This window comes from Bactrocera latifrons, unplaced genomic scaffold (genome assembly GCF_001853355.1).
Source record: "Bactrocera latifrons isolate USDA-ARS-PBARC rearing strain unplaced genomic scaffold, ASM185335v1 scaffold_4, whole genome shotgun sequence".
Taxonomy (NCBI): Eukaryota; Metazoa; Arthropoda; class Insecta; order Diptera; family Tephritidae; genus Bactrocera; species Bactrocera latifrons.
Window position 1 is genome coordinate 4,068,490 of NW_017537045.1, and position 9,013 is coordinate 4,077,502.

The window sequence follows — 9,013 nt, forward strand, 5'->3', positions numbered from 1 at the left end:
ACAGCTGGTACAATAAAAATAATATATTAGTTATAATGTATGTATAACATCCAGGCGTGGTGAATCGAACATACAATTGGTATAAATCAAATAAAATGGCATAACTCAACTTTAAAACTGGTATAAAATAATGACTCACCGTGAAAACCTTAAAGCGGTTATTTCACTTTATCTTATTATGAGATATCATAACGTTTTATTACATATAACTCATACATAACTCATAGTCATAAGTTAGGTGTGCCCAGCAGATATTTTCTCTCAGCATTTCACTACCAGTAACTACGGGCCCGGTTTTCTCACTACAGAAGTGAATATAAAGTGTCAAAACATATGGTATCATTATCACGTATACTATCAATATATTCTCATTCAGGTTATATTCTAGTATTTGGGGTTGAGAAAACGAATTTTCTTGTTTTTACAAAGAAATGCAGTTTCCCTCAATGCAGGCTCCCTTCGATAAATGGGATCGTGTTAAATACAATGGGTTAGTCTTGGACGACAAAATCCGAGGGATGACTACCAGTTTAGAAGGAACTAACTACATGATACCACCTTTCAAAAAGAAGATTCGGGGAAAACTAAGAAAGAGATACTTGCAGTAAAGGCACAGTATCTGCACGAAACAAATTAAATATATGTACATACATACACATATGCGGATGTCTCGAAGATGGAAGACGTAGCTGGTTCGGGGACAAACTCCGCGGAGTTACGCTGAAATACTTCTTTTTCGAACAAAGGTTACTGCATCGAGGAAAATAAGATAGTGGACGACACTGCCAAGAATGATGTATGTAAGGTTGTCAACTGGAAATAATACCGCTCATGAGTAAAGGAGTAGATCGGACTGGTCATAGTCTAGTAACCTGCAGATTGGGGCTGATAATTCGAGAAGACTGCAAATGCTTTTATGCATATTTCTCCCATTGGCTAAGCAACGCTTTAAACATTTGGTAACCACGGTATCAAACACTGGAAAAGCTCTCTTTAGTGAGGCCACAGCACCTATTGAAAATCGGGTCAAGCGCTGGCCTCCTAAACATTACATAACTATTACTACTAGACTACGTGACGCCATTGCATTATCTTTCGCTAGAGACTAAACCTTGTTCATAGGCGGCTTATTAGTCTGCCAGACCAATCTAACCTACATTCTGGTACAGTAATACTTTTTCCTAAAATAAATATTAGATATATGTATGCAATTTATTTACCAAAAAAAAAAAAATAATTTTTATATAATTTTAAACTTTCAGTATAGTTTACTCAACAGAGTAATCAAAGTCTACAATAACAATAAATTCAATTGCTATTTATTGCGATTTTATTACATGCTTTGATTTTTATATTATAAAGACAAACACACACACACACACACACATTTCTATCAATTGAGCCGTATTCGACACCACGTACAGCCAATTGAAAAGCTCATTCACTTGGCTCACTAAATAAATTTGAATCGAGAAATACATTTAGTACTCGCAGTTGGCTCAAATGGGCTTTTGCAATAATAATAATACGAATTTTACTGCCGCTAACAAACAATAAAGAACGCTACAGTTTTATGGGCAATCGCGAGTAGGTGAGTGGTTGCCTCTTTAGGTGGTCGTAGTTGCCACTTTTATGTTTGGTCGAGTTTATCTATTGCAAGTACATATTTTCGGCGTGATATTGCTTTTGTGGCGCTTTAGTAGTGTTGCAATCACACGTTTTTGCTCCATCAAGCTTTCTACATGCTGTGTAGCTCGCAATTTATTTTCTAAAGTTAACTTCATTTTAGGAGCCCATAGTTGGTGTTAAGAGATGGTGGTTTTTAGAAATGCTCAAGTGTTGCGAAGCTTATTTTTTAGAGACTGTGTAAAATGTATGCTTGTACTCATAACTCTCTGAACCCTAAAAAAACATTTCCATTAGACAAAATGCGATCTGAGATATTCAAATGCGGCGACGAAGAACTGATGAGGCGCATGCATCAGCTTCTTTGTAGTATATGGTCGGACGAAATCTGCGTCAACTAACGTGGAATAAGCCTCCTCAACATCGCATGTAAGGTTCTATCGAGTGTAACGTTTGGACCTTACCAGTGTGGCTTCAGGCCAAAAAATCAACAATTGATGAGATTTTCACCATGCGCCAAATCTTGGAAAAGACCCGTGAAAGGAGAATCGACACTCACCACCTCTTCGTCGATTTCAAAGCTGCTTTCGACAGCACGAAAAGGAGCTGCCTTTAAGCCGCAATGTCTGAATTTGGTATCCCCGCAAAACTAACAGGTGCTACTTTGGACTGAGCAGGCAATAATTTCCGTCCTGCTACTTGTATATTGTGCAAAGGTATGGATGATGAGAAAATCTGTTGAGCCGGCGTTACCAGTTTTCAAGAGAAATGTTCTGAGGAAGATTTATGGCTCTTTTCGCATTGGCAATGACGAATACCACAGTCTGTGCAACGATGAGCTGCCCGAGTTGTAAGACGGCAGTGAAGTACTTGTGGTTCGGCTAGTTCATGTCGTCCGAATGGACGAAAACGCTCCAGCTCTGAAAGTATTCGACCTATAAAAACAGGGAAATGGTAAGTGCGGTCGTTAAAAAAGGTCGGAGTAACAGTATTCCCAATTCACGTGCACATCGAACAATATCAGTTTCTATACCTGTAGAGCCGGTAATTGCGAGAGCACTAAAAATGTAGAACACTAAACCTTGAACCTAATCGAAGTGTGTTAACTGGTTTTCACAGTTCATACCGCCAGACGTAGTGTTTTTTGGCGAGACTTAAACGAACATAAAGTTTAGACAACCAGTTCCAAGCCGAAACATATGACATCAAGTATGGTGTTAAAGTCATTGGACGTTACTACGGTTCTGTTAAAATTAGATTCTACCTTTAACCTTAAAATAAGCTACGAATCGATTGTGTAGACTTCATTTCGACTTAAGGTATTTATACATATGTATTTCAATAATTTCATAAGCATTGCTTTAGATGCGGAAATATTTGCCAATGAGTACTCCCATGGCAATAATCGCATATCACACACAAAAACTTAACACTGTCTCCCCGAGCTGCTCACAAGCAAACCGCAAGAATTTCAAAACATTTAAACCAAACCAAATCTAATTGCCAACGAAATTTTGTCTCCACGGCAAACAAGCAACTAAGCTTATTAAATTCAGGACACAAAGGAGTTTCCTGCTACTTTTTTCTAACACTGGCAAGACGGCAATGAGACTGCTAAAATAACCAGAAATTTCCAAAGAAAGGCAGCGCAAAATATCTTAAGACCAAAAAGCCGACAAGAAAACGGTGAAATATATACTCTACTTGGCGTTAGAGCGCCAGTAAGGAGAGCAGGAGAAAAGCGTAATGGCAGCGCTTGTTTCTAAGACGCCAGACACACGCAAGGATTTTCAAAAACACTTCAACGAGATTAATTTGAAAGTTTGTTGAAAATGTTTCCGACTTACAGCGCTCGTACTCGCACTCGCACTACACGCGCACTCACACCAAATGTAACTAGAGAGAGGAGGAGTGAGAGCATGTGCGCGTCACCAAACGTTGTGGTTACACTTCGACTGAATCCTTGGTGGTGCTGACGGTTATTGTTGGAGTTTGGGCATACCATAGCAACCGCTATGAATTGTGTTGCACGGAGACAATGCCCAAATATGAGCGCATCCAAGCAGCGCCGCATGGAGCTTACATTTCGCTCTACGCATTTTGATATACGACTATCGCATGCGGTGGGAGCCGGCATGCTTTCGATTGGTGTGAGCATGCTTTTTGTTTTTAGAAAATAGAAATAAATTCCGTTGAGATTATATTTATGAATTATGAGTTGAGTTATTGAAAAGTGCGAGCGCACGCAATGCTTTTCGGTGAACAATAAATAAATTTGGCGAATCCATGGAGGTGTGTATTTGAGTGGGTATGCTTAGACAACTACATTACATACGTGGGATGCCATTGATGGTAAGTAGAAGAGAAATATAAATAAAGTTTCTGTGTTGATGGCTGTAATTATATATAAAGATCAAAATTAATAAGGAGCGGACTAACGGTATAAACACGGTAAAAAAGCAAGCTTTATATGATCATTTTAATTATAAATATTTTTTAAATAATTTTAACGCTAGCAGAAACAAACTTTCTCCACTTTATTGACGTAGTCATGCGTAATGATGGAGCCATGCGTAAAAGTTCACGCAAATAAGGAAAGTTCTCTGGGCGCTATTCACTTGGTAGGCGCCGGAAACGTTTCTTTTGCATATAGCTCAAGCAACTCACGACTTCCGAACTCAGAACAATTGTCTGGCTAGCCAAAAAACATCTGTTCGACGAGCTAAAGTGAGAAGACGAATCATCACTCCACACGCCGTGTAAAAAACACCACAATGACAATGACGCAACCGCTTCGGATGAGAGAAATAAATCTAAGCAGCTTCTTCGGTGCAAAATACTTGAGTTATTATTGAAACAATCGTCACTCAATGCCAAATTAACGATTGCAAGCTTAGGCTAATAATTGTTCAGGGGACATATAGGTCAAGTCCTTACTCTAACCTACTTACCTATTCCTTCAAAGAGTGGTTGACTTAAATTTAATCCTATTAGCCTATCTATCATCTAGCACAAGAATCCATGTAGTGTGTTTAAGATTGAATAAAACTTTCCAAGATTGTAGAAAAAAATTTTTTTTTCGTTTAGTTTTCTTCAAATGTGCTACATCTCACTCGACCCTTCAAGGTTCCGTATTACTGCAGTATTTTCCAGGTGGAAATATTTACAGTTGGGAATTCGGCCGAGATAGCTAAGATCATAGGAAATATGTATCAAGTATATATGTACGTCGATACACAGGTCGCAAGTAAGGCAATAATCTCGCATCGCATTACGTCAGAGAATGTATTTAGACGCAGAGAAACAGTAAAGTCACAAAGGAGTTCCGCGAAATGCAGCAACTGAAGCGATTGCCAAAAGTGCCATCTGTCTGGAAGTACAGGAAATACGAAAGTCACTAAAAACGATAAGCCACGAAATTTACGTAAAAGCTGGCAAAGCGGATCATAGTGAGATGGAATGCCTTAAGTACATGCAGGATCGCCAAGATCATGTACAACAGACTCTTTGGAAAACTCGCTTACATTTTACTCACACGGTCTCTCAGCCTACTGGCATCACATGCGCGTCGGAAAGGCATAAGTGATAACAATACATGCAGAAAAATTAACATGAGAGAAACACTGAAACACCTCCTACGCCGATGTCCAGCACTCTCTAGAACTCGACTCAAGTATCTAGATGCTACGGAGTTCAAAAGACTAGACGATGTATTAAACATTGACATCACGTCGCTCTTAAAGTTCGCAAAATACGTTGACGTTCTGTGCAACGAATACTTCAAGTCGAACTGCTGAACCTCCATCTGGCTTTAATAAAGACTAATAGGTCTATGTATGGCCTGAGAGCCGACCAGTGTGACCTAACCAAACCTTTCATCAAAAATTTATTGCTGTATTGATATGTGAAGCTTTACATCTATATACCGCGAATATTTGCTGAGTGAAGTGTTTTTCCGATTTCAAATAGTTAAAACTTTTACGGAAGTAGAGTAAAAACTGTTGCTTAGAAACCCTGGTAGAAATTCGGATTATGAGGGTATTATAAATAAATTTAGCTTGAAGCCGGTGCCAAGTTGAAAGTGAGTCTCTTGTGTTTATCGAAAAATCTCACTTCAAAATACTGAATGGGTTCCGGTTCCAGCGTGAACTAAAAGTGCATAAATTCCCTGGTTAAAGTCACTAAATTTAAGCTGCTTTAAATATCGTGTACAGAAACAAGGGTAGGGCTTTTATGTAAGTGATACATATCTTACAAATGTTTTAGCAGATTGAATGATTCTTATGCCGTAGATTTCATTTAGATAATTAGGTACTGAATAATGCAGTACTACGCTTCAAATTCTATCGAGGAACTTTATAATTCGAGAGCCGCTTTTGTATTCCTTTGCTACAAACTTCATAATTCTATGTGCGCAATACTCTGTCCCTTTCAAGTTTTTCAACTCCTTGTTAACCGATTTCGGAAATAACTAAAGTTAAGGTGTTTCGTCGAAGTGGCTCACTTAGCTATTATATTGGAATGGCCATGTAGCGCTTTTCTTAAGTTGAGTGCCGTTACAAGTCCATTCATATATGAGTTACGTGTTATGGTTGTGTCTCTATGAGTGCGATATTGAACTGTCAGAAAACTGAAGAGTTTTTATCCAAAGCGGAATGAAACAAGTAGAAACAAAAGTGGCTATTGCTTTTCGGAGCAAAGAAAGCGAAACTCATTTCGAATTCAATTATATAATTATAATTGCTATAGCGTAAAGCGAAACCAAAATTGTCAATAAAATGGAAATGAACTAAACTTTCGGGAACAAGATTTATAGGTCATAAATATCGAATGACCGCAGCCAGGCATGAAAATGCAGCGTGTGCGTGACAACCGCTAAGTAAATTAGGGCAGGTGGCCAGCTGAGCAATGGAAAACGAAAAATAACAATAAAAACGGCATTAAAAAGCAGTAATGTGGTTGCCGCAACGGTTTCAAATTAAGCTGCTCAACAAATCGCTAGAGCTACCAATGCTTACATTGGAGTTGGCAATTCAGAGGCGTGAAATTTATGCCATTTTAATAGCGAGGCAGCAAAACTGTCAAAGTGAAATTGAACGCTGACATAATTTCATAGCCGAAACCAGGCGTAAAACGCGAAGCGACGGTTAAGTCTTAGGCCGGACATGTCAATTGGCCGCATTAAATAATAATGTCAAATGCTGTGGTTTTATGAATGAGCGAATGTGTACTCACATGCGAATAAATATGTACTTGCATATATATAAGTATATATGTTTTTTATGTATGAAGGATGAATTCATTGACTTGGCAATCAAGTAATCAAGTGGCGTACTGAGAAAAAGTGCAGTAATTTGCATGGCAAGTATGATTGCTTTATCTTGAGTCTTATCGCTTTGTTTCAATTGAAGATTTTGGCATAAATGCTTCATTTCGAGGTGCACTTTGAGCACAGCTAATAAAAATACATATGTAAGTTGATAAATTGCAGTGGATGAGTAGTTTCACGGATGACATACTGTCCTGCTATGTGGTTCAAAGGCACGAGCGATGACAACATCTGATGAATCGGCAGCACTAGTTTAGAAAGAAAGGTGCTGCGGAAGTTTTATGGTTCTTTGCGCATTGGCAACGGCGAATACCGCTGTTGATAGAACGAGGAGCTGTACGAGATACAACACTAGTTCATCGTATTAAGAGACAGCGGTTACGCTGGCTAGGTAATGTCGTTCGAATGAATGAAAACACACCAGCTCTGAGAGTGTTCGGCGCTGGAATAGCAGAAGAAGACCTGCACTCCGTTGAACAGACCAGGTGGATAAGGACCTGGAATCTACATTTGGTGCCACACGGCCAAAATGAAGAACGACTAGCGCGCTATTGTAAATTTGACAATAGCTGCATAAGCGGGGTCTACGCCATTAAAGACGAAGAATACTTGAAAGTATGTGGTTTCGGAGGCAGCGACTTCCAAAAACTAAGTAGGCTATCGTGAACAGATCGTTACAAGGTCGAGACACAGAGTCTTTAACAAAAAGCTTTGCAGACACAAAGTAAGTCTTTATTAAATACGCTTCAATGAAGACAACACAAGGTAGGGCTTGAATAGTTTTCACACTTTTCGGCACGTTTGCCATACATTTTTGACAATCCACCAAATACGAAATACTTTTAGATTTGTTTTAATTTTTTCTTATAATCTTCAATTTAGAAGGTCTTAGGTCGCATAAGATCTCGTTTATTTGACACACTCGGCCCGTTTTCGTAACTTAGACTTTTTAGAAAATATTATGCCAAAGTCCGTTGGAAAAATAATAAATAGTTAATGCAGAATCTTGTAGGAGTCATCACAGAGCACTTACCCTTAAGCTCCCACCTTTAGAAAATTCGAAAAGTGTGTTCGGCGGAATGCAGAGCTTGCGCGGCGGTTGATGAGGTGCTAGGACCTTATCTTTGCAATTACCTAGAGACAAGATATCGTCCAAGGCTCTCAATGCTTCTACTTTAGAAACATTTTAGAGTTGAGGTGAAAAAAACAGATAAAAATCTAAAACGACTGAGTTGCTGAATAAGACTTAATTTGGTTGCCACCAGTGAGTCAAATCGATCTAGTGATGGCGTAAATGCGGCCGTCTGGGGTTCGAGCACTCCTGCGTGTTTCTTTGCAACTAACTAAACTAGAGTTCGTACGCTATTTTTAAGCCGAATTTTATTGCTACAAATGAGTGCGCATAAACTTTTTCAACGGTTCCGAAATATCTGTGTTGTCCTTTTTTCCTATCCTACCCGATTCTGTTCATTTGTACAGATCGACATATGTATGTCTCATTAATATACCCTGAACTGTGTTTACCACGAAGTTTGTAAAGCATTCTGAATGAAATGTCGGATACTTTATAAAATACATATGTATTATATATGATCAGCGTGACGACCTAGTCGGTTTAAACATGTCTGCCTGCGTGTATAAACACGAACTAATCCCTCAGTTTTTAAGATATCGATCCGAAACTTTGCACACGTTCTTTTCTCTTCAAATAGCTGCTCATTTGTCGGTACCGTCGATATCGAACTATTATAACATATAGCTGCCATACAAACTGAACGATCGGAATCAAATGCTTGCATGGAAAACTTTCACATTTCACAATGTATTTTCACAAAAGTTGACACAGGTTAATTTCGAATATAATTATATAATATACGAAGAAATTGTTCAGATCGGATTACTATAGCATATAGCTGCCATACAAACTGTACGATCGGAAAAAAGTTTTTGTATGGAAAACTTTTGCATTTGACAAGATATATTCACGAAATGTGGTGTGAGTTATTGTTTACAGAAATAATGTAATATTAGAAGAAATTGTTGAGATCGGTTAACTAC

At 38.5% G+C, this 9,013-nt stretch overlaps 1 protein-coding gene across 4 annotated transcripts in view; it reads right to left on the reverse strand.

Annotated features, from left to right (window-relative positions):
• LOC108972435 (protein sprint) overlaps nucleotides 1-9,013 on the reverse strand; it is a 553,725-nt gene that overhangs the window by 396,827 nt on the left and 147,885 nt on the right. The window lies entirely within an intron of this gene.